The following is a 15218-nucleotide window of genomic DNA, read 5'->3' as shown; positions in this document are numbered from 1 at the left end:
CACACACACACACACACACACACACACACACACACTTGTGGCAGGTCGCGTTTGTCCCTTTATCTTAGAAGCTGTAGTATTCCTGTTTGATGTCTATTTGTTTGAAAAATACAATTAGAAAATCTTTATGCCTTTGGGGATTGAAGGGAACGGGTGGGGTTTTGGAGAGGGGATGAAGGGGAAGGAGTATGAGAGACTGGAAGACCGAAAGAACTGGGGGAGCGATGGAGCGAAAGCTTCCTCCCTGGGAGTCAGGGAAAGCGATGTCTCCTTCCCCCTGAGCTAGACAACTCCTGCCCACACATCTTCTTTGTGTTGCACGGCGAAGCTGGTGAGCCAGCTCTATTCCCAATCCCAGCGCTTAGCCCCCTTCAGCATCTTGCATCCTCCTCTTAGAGTCATTAAGGATGCAGGACTAGTTTCAGATCCTACGTGGAAAGAGGGAGGGAAGCACATTAACATTACGATAACCATAGCACCTTAGCTCACGGACAACTAAATTGGCTGCCACAGGGTGTCCGGCCTTACAGTTTGCAGAGTCAAGAATGGGGGTGAGGGAATGCGGCTTGTACAGAATGCCTTTAAAAAGAGTGTGACTTAAGAATAACGGAGATGGCTGCAAAATTGCTTCATTATACTACTTCTTGCCCATCAGGGCTGCATAAAGGACCCGCCTCCGCCCTCTCCCTCACTGTCTCCTCCCCATCAAGTCACAAAGCGAGCGGGCTGGGAGAGAGGGCGCAGCGCCAGGCAGAGAAGGGAAGGGTCACTTTCACAACTCCCGGGAATCGGCTTCAGGAAGGAACCATCTGAGACTCCCACGACTCCCACGTTCCTTTCGAAGTTGTCCTTCAAAAGAAATTAGAAAAGGTGTGTGTATGGGGGGTAGGGGGGGTACGCTCAGTGAGACATAAAAGGTCCTCCACCTATTCTTTTCCATTACTTTCCCAATACACTTTCGAATTTACCTGCAGTGGTAACTGGGTCACCATGTAAAGATGTGTACCTGTTTACATTGAAATGTGGTTCTCTTGGTAGATGAAAAGCAATTTGTATGTAAGCATATTTTAACCTGGGTAAAATTTCTAAGCACAGTAGAGATTTTATAGCGTGGGCGAGAAGAGTGCATTCCAGTGAAAGCAGGACACGTGATCTCCAACAGGAGAGATACAGTATTAGGAACTCGATTTTCTTTGTTCCAGGCTGAGCCTATGAGATGCTCGGCATCCCTGTTGCTTAAGTCCTCCTTTAAGAGGGAAAAATAATAAAGTTGAAGGGCGCTAGAATAGAATGTGGAGAAGCACGAGTAGATACCTGTGAAGGGTTTGAACCTTCTGCTCTACAGCCCACTTCTCCTCTTTTACTGCCCACCTTCCACCCACCCCCGCCCCTCGCCCCAGCTAGCCCCCAATTTAAAAGTGAGGCATTCCTTCCGGGAGACGTGGCGGAAAAGTTCTCCAGCCCCTGCACACGTGGGTTCTCTAGCGCCTCAGAACCTGCTGCGTTTCTCAACAGATTCTGCCACCTCCCCAGTCCAAGTGTCACGCCTCCATCCAGGCGTCTTGAACTGACTTCACAGACTCTTAAGAGAAACACCACGAGATTTTGTGCAAAAGACAGTAGAGCAGAGTCACATCCCTGCTTCCTGGAAACCATTGATCGCACCGGGGAAGAATGAGAAAGTAGGGCCGTAGGAATGATTTTAATTTTCCTTAAAAGTAAGTCATATGACTAAAGTATGTTGAGGGTGGTGTTTAGCGCTGTTTGCATTTTGGACTCCCGGGGAGTGTATCAGGCATGTGGAATGTCCTGGAGTGTGATTATTTATTAATTTAATGGAGGTAGAACTTGTTCTAGCCCCACCATTTAATTCGTTCCCTGACTTGGAGATTTCTTATTTCATTTTTCACTCCATGTTTTATAAGCGATCTTAATGGGCTGAAGTTTTTAGAAATGTGGGCTATTTCTGTCCTGTGCTGCATTGCATCATACTAATATGTGTTGGTAAGGGAAGCAGAGTCAATTTCCATGACATATTATGAAGTGAGAGTTCTTTATACAGTTTTAAAAATACTTGACTGCCCAAGAAAAGATGTGTACTTACCATGGCAACCCTTACATTCCCCATCACGTGTGCCTGCACATATGCAGCTTCAGAATTAGAAAGCACTTCTTAGAGAAATAAACCTGCTTCAGTTACAGTAGCCATGTTTTATTCTGAATTTTAGTGCTGCTTTAGGCTGGCATTAAAATATTCTTAATTAAAATCTCATTCCACTTTTGTTTGTAAGCTTTTAATTTTTCTGCTTACTCTGTAAAATACAGAACATAGCTTAAAGTGCTTTTGTGCATCTGTATTTTTGTGTGCTTTTGATTTAAAAAAATTGCAAAGATATAGATTAATATCACTATGAATTTTTATCAATTATGAAGTCATTAAATGACTGTATTATCCACATGGTGTTAATTCCCAGGGGTATTTCTTAGATCTCTCTCATTTGCAGTTCATAGTACATGGTAATACTTGATATAAAAACCTAGTTTCTTTAATCATGACTTAAAGTATCTACCTTTTAAAAATAGTTTAAAAAATAAATAAAACAGTTGAAAATTTGAAGATAAGTTATGTTTTCATTGATGTATCAAAATTACACCTATTTTTACTATAATTTTATCTTCTGATGACTGTTGCCCCAGTATAAGGATGGATCCCTCATTCCATGATATTATAATTTCATTTCATATCCAAATTAACAGAGTGCACAAAGAGTAACCAACTATTGATAAATTACCATCTGAGTTATTTCTGGATCCATATTCCATTCTTTTTCCTTCACATAAATTATTTCATAATTTTTGGAAAATTCTTCATTTAGAGAATATATGCTATTCATTGAGTATAATAATTATAACAACCACATAACCAATAAAAGACATTACTTGGAGTATTTTGGTCTCTCCAGTAAGAATGGCTGCTTTGTAGAGTATCATCCATATTCTTTTTTGGCTGGGTTTAGTCAGTCACGTGAATTGGCAAGATGGCTTTGGGGGAAATGTTAATTCACATCTGTGACACAGAACAGACCTTTAGTTTGTGCCAAGCCAAATGACCATTAAGTAATTCATATCTTCAAGATGATTCTAGGATCTTCTGAGAACCTTGACATTTTTACTTTGAAGCCGTTTACTACATCAGTAGTCAGTGGAGGGTTTCTAATGTCTCAGGATTAAAAATTGGAATTTTAAGATTAAAATAGCAATTTGACCATATAGTGTAGCTATTAAATTCTACTCTGAGTAACCAAAAAATCAGAAAGGAGATGCCAAATGATAGGTTTTGTATATATGTTAAAATACTGATTCATGAATTGTCAATGAAAACTCAAATTTTAAAGTGGTACTATAAATCAACAATGTTTGAAAAATGATGGCCACAAAACAGTAATATTTTTCCTTTATGAAGTTTTTAGCCAGGTTTTGTGAATAGGGTTTGAATCATTAGAAATATCTATGTTTTTATAGAAAATACTCTAGTGAATTATCCTGAGGTAGTGAAAGAGGATTAAGAAAACCATAGGTACTTCCAGAATTAACATGTGATCCTGGTAATACAAACCAGCCTCTTTTAATGCTGTAAAATAGAAGTAGTAATAATTGCTAATTTATAATTCTAGTACATAGCAAATAATAAGACAAAATGGTACATTTTAGAAGAGTGCAACATAAACTTTTTGGTACAAATGAGGTTTTCTATAGTAATGTGTGTGTGTGTGTGTGTGTGTGTGTGTGTGTGTGTGTGTGTGTGGTTATATGTCGTGATGGCATAGTCTGTTTTTAAGGTATGCCATTTAAATAGTTAAATATGTTTATTTCCTATCTTGGAATTAAGTGATATGCTTAAAATTCTTGAGCTTTTGTGGTCAGAAACTGTCCCTTGTCATCTGGCTTCTCTTACCATAGTGTATAATTATAGTAACAGCTACCAGCTCCTAAAGACCTACCATGAGTCAGGTGCCTTATTTCAAAATAATCCTTTAAGAAGCATCATTCTCACCATTTGAAAGATTAGAAAATTTAGGTTCAAAGACAGAAGTGATACATCCATGTCACATAGCTACAAGGTGATGATTTAAACCCAGATTTGGCTCCTGTACCATTTTCTCCATACTGTGCCTTCTCCGTCATAGGCAAAAATTGTTGCTTGTTAGATGACAGAAATCTGTAGATCATTGACTTATTTCCTAATGAATTAAAAAAACTTAATATTTTGAAACAACTTTTCAAAGTGATCAACATATTTGGCAATAATGCACCATATTACTTTTGTGACCACAATTTAATATTGGTACAGAAGATACTGCTGCTTATCTTCCTGGCATAATTAATTCATGACAGAAACATTTAATAAACTATTAGAATATGTCATATAAAAGTACATTAAGGAAGTTTTCAATAAAGCAATTTTGAGTCAATAGCTGTCATATCTACTTTGAAATTGTGATTTGATATATAAACCTCTGGAGAGGTATCATATGCTATGTAAATTATTAACCATAACAGAAAAATTATCATTTGTCATTCAATGACACATGGAAAAATTATTAAATAAATTTAATAACCCAAAGGATTTCCTGCATATACTCACTTTCACTGTACTGTTCACTGTTTGATAAATTACTTAAAATCTCTGTAGGAAAATATCATTTCACTTTAATAAACATGAAAGCAATAGTAGTTACCAGAGATGAAGTAGTGAAATTTATATTAGCATTTACATGATCTATTTAAATATTTTAACACTAGCGTAGATGCTTAACATTGTTTAAAGACTTCATTTACTGGCTTCTTAAAGATGCAGTTTCTTCAGTTGTGCCAGGGTACTTTTACTCTACATGAAGTTCAGTAAGTTTGAGAGCATGTTTAACCTCAGGTGATGGTGATACCAGGCCCAAGGTGGTAGCATAACAAATTTGTTAAGAGCAAGAGAATGGCAGGATATATGTGTAAGTGTGTGTGTGTGTGTGTGTGTGTGTGTGTGTGTGTGTATGTTCAGATGGAGAGAATTAAATTTTGTGCTCTTCAAGTGGTAAAATAGTATGAGAACAAGGGAGACGCTGTAGGTTTCAGTTATACAAAAGAGGTAGGTGACTTGAAAAGAAAAATACTGATAGTGTAAGTACTATCATGAGATTTTCACAGGGAGAAAGAGAAGGAGGTGGTACTGTGGAATACAGAGCTAGCAGAGGAAAAGATGGGAAAAACAGTCTAAGAGAGCATTTGATTTAATTCCCCAAGAAAAAAATTATAGGCTTTTATGCTATTATTATACTAAAAGAGATAAATATAGGTTTGTGTAGTGGCAAAATATTTTATAGATGGCTGTCTGCATTATCAAATTATTTGGTAATGGAAGGAAAGGCAAGAAATGAACCTTACTGAGATAGTGCCTAAATGTTATGAAGACCTTTGCTGTACTAAAAAGGTAAGTAATGGATACAAAGCTAAAATGTGTCAGCTGAATTTGAAGAATTAATGTGACACAAATGGTGTAACTAAAATAATTTAAAAGTGCAAATAATTAGACTTCTTGAATATTAAATGATTAGGTTTTCTGCATCTATTGAATTCACCATTGCAGTTCTTGCCATGAGTAGGCATCTTACAGAGTCATTAGAATGGAGATGTACCTCCGACCACATATTCTTAGCACTGACATCACACTGAATATTTATTCTGGTGTTATTCTGAGTTGGTGTAACTCAAGACATGAAAAAAATTTTCTTCCCTACTTCAAGTGTGATTAATTTCTTAAGACAATTATAAAAGCTATTATAATTAAATCAAATACCTATTTAAACTTCGAGTGATTGTTAAATATTAGCAATATCCTTAGGGTAATACCATATTGTTGAACATTCAGCATACCACACACATACACATACACCTGTAATTGCTCTGTTTTATAATACATACTCACATAGCTGTCATCTTACTATTTCATGAGTTCATAACATTTCAGAGAGGGTAAAGACTTTACAGAGTCTTATTTTACAAAAGAGGAAACTAAGCCCAGATAAGTGTGCTTTCTTGTACAAGGTCACACATCTGTTAGTGAGAGAAACATAAATAGAACCAGATCTCTTGGCTTCCAACCTCAGCCACTAAAACCACACCCTTGGAACTACTGGAGATTTTACACCTTAGCAAAGGGAAATAAGGATGAAAACCTTAGTCTACTAAATTCAGTTAATGAAGTCAGCCAACATGATGACCCACCCAAAATACATTTCTTTCTCATTTCATTTTTGGCTTGAATTTTGGCCTGAGTTTTTATTTAGCCTAAGTTTTTTGGACAATTGCCTTATCTTTCCACTTTGATTTGACTATCTAAGCAGTTTAATTCTATAAATTTACCATCTGTTAAGTATTCTATTTTTAAAAAGGTACCATTATTTAAGAAATATGGAGTTAATTTCACTAATATTAAAGCATTCTAAGTTTGGATACTACAGCCTTTTTAATGAAAATTAAAATGTTCTTTTAAATTATTGATCTATTTAGAATAATGCCAACTAAATATTAGATGATGGAGAAAAGTTCAGTTCCTTTTAAATAAATGAATTTTCTTCTAAATTTGCTTATTTCATTAAGGATAATCAATGATTTTTCTTACCAGAAAACAATAATTATTTAAAGTGAGGTTAGGCCTTTCTATAAAATACTGCCTTGAATATTGATTAGGAAAAAATTTTAATCAGGAAAATAAAATATGATATAGTTGAAATTTTTAAAAACATACTCATTTCTGTTAATATTTTTTGCATTACAAAGTTATATTTTGAAGGGTCCTTTGAAATAATAAATTCCCTCTTACTGCTAAATATCTATTTACTTATCTGTTATGACTGTTATGACTATAAAGAAGGGAATTCTCTGTTCTTTCACGAGACAAATTGAAAAAAATGTTTCTCATTTAATGTTTTCTCTAATGCTAAAATTCTGAATACATTTTATCTAGAATCTTCAGTTACTGGGAAACTTAAGACAAGATGTTTTCTAACCTACTACCAAAACATATTAGCAACAATTATAAAACATTTTTGAAATGATGATGTACATCTCTTAAAATATGTATTTGGCTTATAAATAATAGCATACAGAAATATCTACAAACAAAAGTATTTACTTAACAAGACTACCTGCATAGCCACATCTCATAACCATTTTTAAAGGACAAATGAAAACTTCTTAGTGTAGCAATAATGTTTAAAATTGAAGAAAAAAATATGGTGACTAAATTAGTTCATTACATATCAGAATGTTAGCTCTGCTTTTCATTTGTGGAATGGTTCTTATTCATGCCAGCTTTCAGTGTACTGTTCTGGGACTCGTGGGTGTGATAGAATGGAACATATTTCTGTATCTGTGAATATAATCCCACACACCATTTTACATGACAAAATCTGAATGTCCTAAGACTAGGTGTTAAAGGTAAGACAACATGTCAACCTTTACCAGTCCAGGGTTTGAATTACCTCCATAATAATGCTTGTTTTGTCTTTCAAATTATCTAATGCTATTTAAAGAGACGTTATTTAGACAGGTACTACAAGGAATAAGGGATTTTTTGCATTTGCTTCCTTGCTTGCTAGCTTGCTTATTTTCTTGCTTGCTTGCTTTTTTTATCTCGATATAACTAAGGTTTGCTTCCTGCAGAATAAAAGCAAGCTGCTGAAACTCAAACATTGTGGATACCAAAGTGGGATATGAACAAGGGGAGAGGTGCAAAGGTGATGTATTCTTTGTACTTTGGTACAGAACTACTAGAACTGCAACGTATATTTATTTTCTATATAAAAATTATGAAGAAAATAAGCTTTATTAGTAAATATAGTTACTAAATATAGTTATTAATAGTTAATAAATGTATGAATTAACAGATGAGGTACATGCTCATTTACGAAAATATATTGGAAAAACAAGGAAGGTGGATAATTGAGAATTCATTTATCTTAAAGTCTAAAATGTGCTGGTGAGTAAAAAGTTAGAGCATGGTTTGTACAGTGTTTAATATCTGCTTTTCCTAAATATAATTGTATATATGTCAAGCTCTTAGTCCTAGGTACATTCTCTATGCATCCTATCCTAAATACACCCTCTGAGCCAGGCCAAGGGCCCTTGTCTCCTGGAACAGTTGGCAAAGTATATATCTTCTCTACTCTTTGTTAATTAGCATAAATTCAGCTGTGAATACATGGTATAATAGTGACTGCTAGTGGAATAACATCAGTCTCTTTGCACACAGTCTTGGGGATGCACTTGTCACTCCTTTTGGCTCTGCATGTGACCAGGACAGCCCCAAAGCTCAAGGGTACATGTCTTCTTTGCATGTGTAAAGTTATCCACGATTTTTAGAATGGAATATATTCTTAATCTTCTTCTGCTTTTTCCAAGTAGAATTTCCTTGTATGATAATGTGTGAAAGATAGATAGGAATGCAGAAAAAAGAAAATTGAATTTGGATTCTGGGAATATGGATGAATATTTTCTTGTCTTAAATGTCACTTAATGTTTTTAATATTTTTGTTTAACAATGGATAAAATAGTATATTTTTGGTATAAAAAATAGGACATTTTAGGACATTTTATTGAGAGTCAAGAATTATAGTCTGATGGGCTCACATTATAAAAAGTAATATAATAGCTTCCAGTATTTACACTGAGAAGGAAGGCAACAAAAAACCCTATGATGTTACTTGAAAGGTTTTACACACTCTTCTGGATCTGAGACATGTGAGAAATTTACACTTAAGCTGAGTAAAGATCACTGTTAAGTTGGTACATTCTTTTTAGACTGCTTAGTTAAATGAAATATATATGACTATTAATATACTTTAATGAAACTTTAGAGTGCTTTGATTACATTTTTTAAAAAGATCAAAGCTTTAAATAGTGTGCTTTGTGTGGTCACCCAAGATCACTGTAAGGTGGTCTTTTGGGGATTCTTCAAAATGTGAATATGTATCATTCTTAGCATCGTTAAATAATTGTTTAAGTGGCTGTCTCCAAAACTAGCACTTGTATAGTGGCTCACTTGATTTTTATTCCTAGCATACTAGTTCACAGCATAGTGCAGAAAAAATGCGTGTTGTGTGAATGAATGGTATCATTTATGCCTCTGAATGTCTCTGACTCTTGCAGCCTTTAGTGTGGTTCCTCTGGATTTCTTCTTCGCTTTCCTTTTCGAGAAAATCATAGGATTTAAGTCCCCAGTCCCTCTTTGCAGTTAGGCTGACATGTGACTTAATTTGGCCAATGCAATAGGAGCTAAAAGTGAGGAGTATCTCTTTTGAGTAGAAGTATTTATGACCTAGTGCACTATTTGCTCTTCTCCTGATACAGCATTTACAGACACATTTGTCATGATGGGGCCTCCATCAGCCTGGCCCCTGAACAATTACACTAAATAAAGTCATCCCTTTCAACATATAGCATGAGCAAGAGTGAATGTATTGTTGTGTTAAGATTTGGAGGAGTGTTTGTTACTCAAGATAACCTAGCCTTTCCTTCCTTTCAAATTCACTGAGTGAAATTCTAGTGAAAGAATCCTGATGTCCAGTTTATGGTGTCACAATTACAGGGCTGTTATATGGACATGCCTCTAGTTTACATTTTAATATAAAATTGTATTCAATTCCCATTTATATTCTGTCTACAAGAGACCCACTTCAGACCTAGGGACACATACAGACTGAAAGTGAGGGGATGGAAAAAGAGATTCCATGCAAATGGAAATCAAAAGAAAGTTGGGGTAGCAATACTCATATCAGATAAAAGACTTTAAAATAAGACAGTTACAAGAGGAAAGGAAGGACACTACATAATGATCAACAGATCAATCCAAGAAGAAGATATAACAATTATAAATACATATGCACCTAACATAGGAGTATCTCAATACATAAGGCAAATGCTAACAGCTATAAAAGAGGAAATCGACAGTAACACAATAATACTGGGGGACTTTAACACCTCACTTATACCAATGGACAGATCATCCAAACAGAAAATTAATAAGGAAACACAAGCTTTAAATAACACAATGGACCAGATAGATTTAATTGATATATAGGACATTCCATCTGAAAACAGCAGATTACACTTTCTTCTCAAGTACACACAGAAGATTCTCCAGGATAGATCACATCTTGGGTCACAAATCAAGCCGCAGTAAATTTAAGAAAATTGAAATCATATAAAACATCTTTCTCGACCACAATGCTATGAAATTAGAAATCAATTACAGGGAAAAAAAATGTAAAAAACACAAACACATGGAGGCTAAAGAATAATTACTAAATACCCAAGAGATCACTGAAGAAATCAAAAATGAAATCAAAAAATACCTAGAGACAAATGACAATGAAAACACAATGATCCAAAACCTGTGGAATGCAGCAAAAGCAGTTCTAAGAGGAAAGTTTATAGCAGTACAATCCTACCTCAAGAAATAAGAAAAATTTAACCTTACACCTAAAGGAACTAGAGAAAGAAAAACAAACAAAACCCCAAATTAGTAGAAGGAAAGAAATCATCAAAATCAGAGCAGAAATAAATGAAATAGAAATGAAGAAAACAATAGCAAAGATCAGTAAAACTAGAAGCTGGTTCTTTGAGAAGATAAAACTGATAAACCTTTAGCCAGACTCATCAAGAAAAAAGAGGGAGAGGACTCAAATCAATAAAATTAGAAATGAAAAAAGAGAAGTTACAATGGACACTGCAGAAATACAAAGCATCATCAGAGACTACTACAAGTAACTCTATGCCAATAAAATGACAACCTGGAAGAAATGGACAAACTCTTAGAAAGATATAACCTTCCAAGACTGAAGCAGGAAGAAATGGAAAATATGAACAGACAAATCACAACTAATGAAATTGAAACTGTGATTAAAAATCTTCCAACTTCACAAAAGTCCAGCACCAGATGGCTTCTATCAAACACTTAGAGAAGAGCTAACACCCATCCTTCTCAAACTCTTCCAAAAAATTGCAGAGGAAGGAACACTCCCAAAATCATTCTACTAGGCCACCATCACCCTGGGCTTTCTATCCTCTTCCATTGATCTATATTTCTGTAAAAAAGAAAACTACAGACCAATATCACTGATGAATATTGATGCAAAAATCCTCAACAAAATACTAGCAAACAGAATCCAATAACACATTAAAAGGATCATACACCATGCTCAAGTGGGATTTATCCCAGGGATGCAAGGATTCTTCAATATACACAAATCGATCAATGTGATACACCATATTAACAAATTGAAGAATAAAAACCATAGGATGATCTCAATAGATGCAGAAAAAGCTTTTGACAAAATTCAATACCCATTTATGATAAAAACTCTCCAGAAAGTGGGCATCGAGGGAACCTACCTCAACATACCTACCTCAACATGGTAAATCCCACATATGACAAACCCACAGCAAACATCATTCTCAATGGTGAAAAACTGAAAGCATTTCCTCTAAGATCAGGAAGACAAGGATATCCACTCTTGCCACCATCATTCAGCATAGTTTTGGAAGTCCTAGCCACAGCAATCAGAGAAGAAGAAGAAATAAAAGGAATACAAATGGGAAAAGAAGAAGTAAAACTGTTACTGTTTGTGGATGACATGATACTATACATAGAGAATCCTAAAGATGCTACCAGAAAACTACTAGAGCTAATCAATGAATTTGGAAACTTGCAGGATACAAAATTAATGCACAGAAATCTCTTACATTCCTAAACACTAACAACAAAAGATCAGAAAGAGAAATTAAGGAAACAGTCCCATTCACCATTGCAACAAAAAGAATAAATTAACAAGGAATAAACCCACCTAAGTAGGTAAAAGACCTGTACTCAGAGAGGTATAAGACACTGATGAAAGAAATCAAAGATGACACAGATGGAGAGATATACCATGTTCTTGGATTGGAAGAATCAATATTGTGAAAATGACTATACTACCCAAAGCAATCTACAGATTCAGTGCACTCCCTCTCAAATTACCAATGGCATTTTTTACAGAACTGAACAAAAAATCTTAAAATTTGTATGGAGACACAAAAGACCCCAAGTAGCCAAAGCAGTCTTGAGGGAAAAAAACTGAGCTGGAGGAATCAGACTCCCTGACTTCAGACTATACTACAAAGCTACAGTAATCAAGGCACTATGGTACTGGCACAAAAACAGAAATATAGATCAATGGAACAGGATAGAAAGCCCAGAGATAAACCCACACACCTATGTTCAACTAATCTATGACAAAGGAGGCAAGGATATACAATGGAGAAAAGACAGTGTCTTCAATAAGTGGTTCTGGGAAAACTGGACACCTACATGTAAAAGAATGAAATTAGAACACTCCCTAACACCATACACAGAAATAAATTCCAAATGGATTAAAGATTTAAATGTAAGACCAGATACTATAAAACTCTTAGGGGAAAACACAGGAAGAACACTCTTTGACATAAATCACAGCAAGATCTTTTTTGACCTACCTCCTAGAGTAATGGAAATAAAAACAAAATTAATCAAATGAGACCTAATGAAACTTAAAAGCTTTTGCACAGCAGAGAAAATATTTGCAAATGAATCAATGGACAAAGGATTAATCTCCAAAATATATAAATAGCTCATGCAGCTCAATATTAAAAAAACAAACAACCCAATCAAAAAATGGGCAGAAGCCCTAAATAGACATCTCTCCAAAGAAGACATACAGATGGCCAAGAGGCACATGAAAAGATGCTCAACATCACTAATTATTAGACAAATGCAAATCACAACTACAATGAGATATCACCTCACACCAGTCAAAATGGCCATTGTCAGAAAATCTACAAACAACAAATGGTGGAGAGGGTGTGGAGAAAAGGGAACCCTCTTGCACTGTTGGTGGGAATGTAAATTGATACAGCCATTATGGAGAACCATATGGAGGTTTCTTAAAAAACTAAGAATAGAATTACCATATGACCCAGCAATCCTACTACTGGGCATATACTGAGAGAAAACTGTAATTCAAAAAGACACATGCACACCAATGTTCATTGCAGCACTATTTACAATAGCCCGGGCATGGAACCAACCTAAATGTCCATCGAGAGATGAATGGATAAAGAAGATGTAGCACATATATACAATGGAATATTACTCAGCCATAAAAAGGAATGAAATTGGGTCATTTGTAGAGACGTGGATGGACCTAGAGACTGTCATACAGAGTGAAGTAAGTCAGAAAGAGAAAAACAAATATTGTATATTAATGCATGTATGTGGACTCTTGAAAAATGGTACAGATGAACCAGTTTGCAAGGCTGAAATATAGTCACAGATGTAGAGAACAATCGTATGGACACCAGTGGGTGAAGCGGTTGTCGAGGGGTGGGGAGTGGTGGTGGGATGAATGGGGAGATTGGGTTTGACACATATACACTAATATGTATAAAATAGGTAAGTAATAAGAACCTGCTGTATAAAAAATGTATTCTGTTTTATGTGTGTTTAAAATTTTAGTGATTTAAAAAGCTATATTTAAAAGATACAAAGATCAATCTAATTGAGAAATTTTTATATGTTTGAAGAACTTTGACTTTCTCAGTTTATAATTGTGTGTTCACACATCTTTTGATACACCTAAAGTCTAAGAACTCTGCCTGTTCTTGTACAACACAGAAACAGCTCCTCTGATTTGTGAACAAATTGAAGAAACCACTGAGATACATATTTTCTCATTCTGTAGCTTGTTGGGACAATACTTATAATACAAAGCTCTACCAAATCTACTAGAATCTGCAACATTTTCTCAGTTTAATACATTTTACCCATGTTCATTCGTTTATTCATTCATCCATTCTGAATATTTATTGTGCTGTTACTCTGTGCCATGCCTTGTGCTAGACAAGGCTGATTACACATGTGACCCCTGTTTTCATGGCACTTATAACCTAACAGGGTAGGCAGACATTAAACAACTAATGACTCTAGGAATATACAACTTCAAGTTATGATAAGAGCTAAGAAGGAAAACACCAAGGTACTGAGAGGGAATGTAATAGGGATCTGACCAGGAGAAGTAGCATCTGTGATGAACTGATATTTAAATAAGACAAGTAAGACATCTTAGTTGATAGGAGTTAGCCAGGCAAAGAGAGGGAGAAAGAAAATTCCAGGCTGGGCAAATGGTGTATGCAAAGACTCTAAATCAGAAGAAGGTGGTGCATTGGAGGGCAGTGTATTTGGAAAGAGGCCAGTGTGGCTGAATATTAGGGAGCAAGGGGAGACTGGCATTAATATGAGACAGGCATGAACCAGATCATCTCAGAATTTATTGATGCAGTTAAGAATATAAGATTTTTATTCTACATCCTATGTGAAGTCATTAAGCATTTTTAAACAGAAGAGTGGTGTGAACTGATTGATATTTTTAAGTGATCACTTCAGCTGCTTTGTTTAAAATGCATTACCAGAAGGTCAGAGAGGAAGTAGGGATTTTTAAATTAGGAGATGTTTACAGTAGTTTGGGCAAGATATTAAGGTATCTTGTGCTAGAATTTTGGTCATGGAAATGCAAAGAGTTGGATAGAAGTGGGTATGCCTTGTAGAACCTCTTGTATTCTTTGCTGAATTGATAGTGGGAAAGGGCTAGAGATAATAAGTTGTGGTATCAAGGATTATTTCAAGATTTCTGACAGGAACAACTGGACACATGGAGGTACAATTTATTGTCTGAAGAATCCTGGATAGGGAGCTAATCTATTCAAGCATAACTAGAACATTGACACTAATATTAAGGAAACTGAATAACTGACTGAGATATTGAGGAAGCATGACTCAGAGCATCAGTTTATAAACCTAAACATCCCTATATAAAATTACTGGAAATGTAGTGAATACTTTTGTGGGGAAAATAATTAAAGCCTCTTTTTTTTTTTTCTCAGTGTAATGATAGTCTTTATTTTTTTTAACATCTTTATTGGAGTATAATTGCTTTACAATGGTGTGTTAGTTTCTGCTTTACAACAAAGTGAATCAGTTATACATATACATATGTTCCCCATTATCTTCCCTCTTGCATCTCCCTCCCTCCCAACCTCCCTATCCCACTCCTCTAGGTGGTCACAAACCACCTAGCTGATCTCCCTGTGCCATG

General features: G+C 35.3%; 1 protein-coding gene across 13 annotated transcripts in view; it reads left to right on the top strand.

Moving 5' to 3' along the window:
- LRRC7 (leucine rich repeat containing 7) overlaps positions 1-15218 on the top strand; it is a 499495-nt gene that overhangs the window by 1035 nt on the left and 483242 nt on the right. The gene's annotated exons all lie outside the window — the stretch shown is intronic.

Source organism: Physeter macrocephalus, chromosome 4 (assembly GCF_002837175.3).
Source record: "Physeter macrocephalus isolate SW-GA chromosome 4, ASM283717v5, whole genome shotgun sequence".
NCBI lineage: Eukaryota > Metazoa > Chordata > Mammalia > Artiodactyla > Physeteridae > Physeter > Physeter macrocephalus.
Note: the sequence above shows the minus strand (reverse complement) of the source record. Positions and strands in the feature narration are given on the sequence as shown.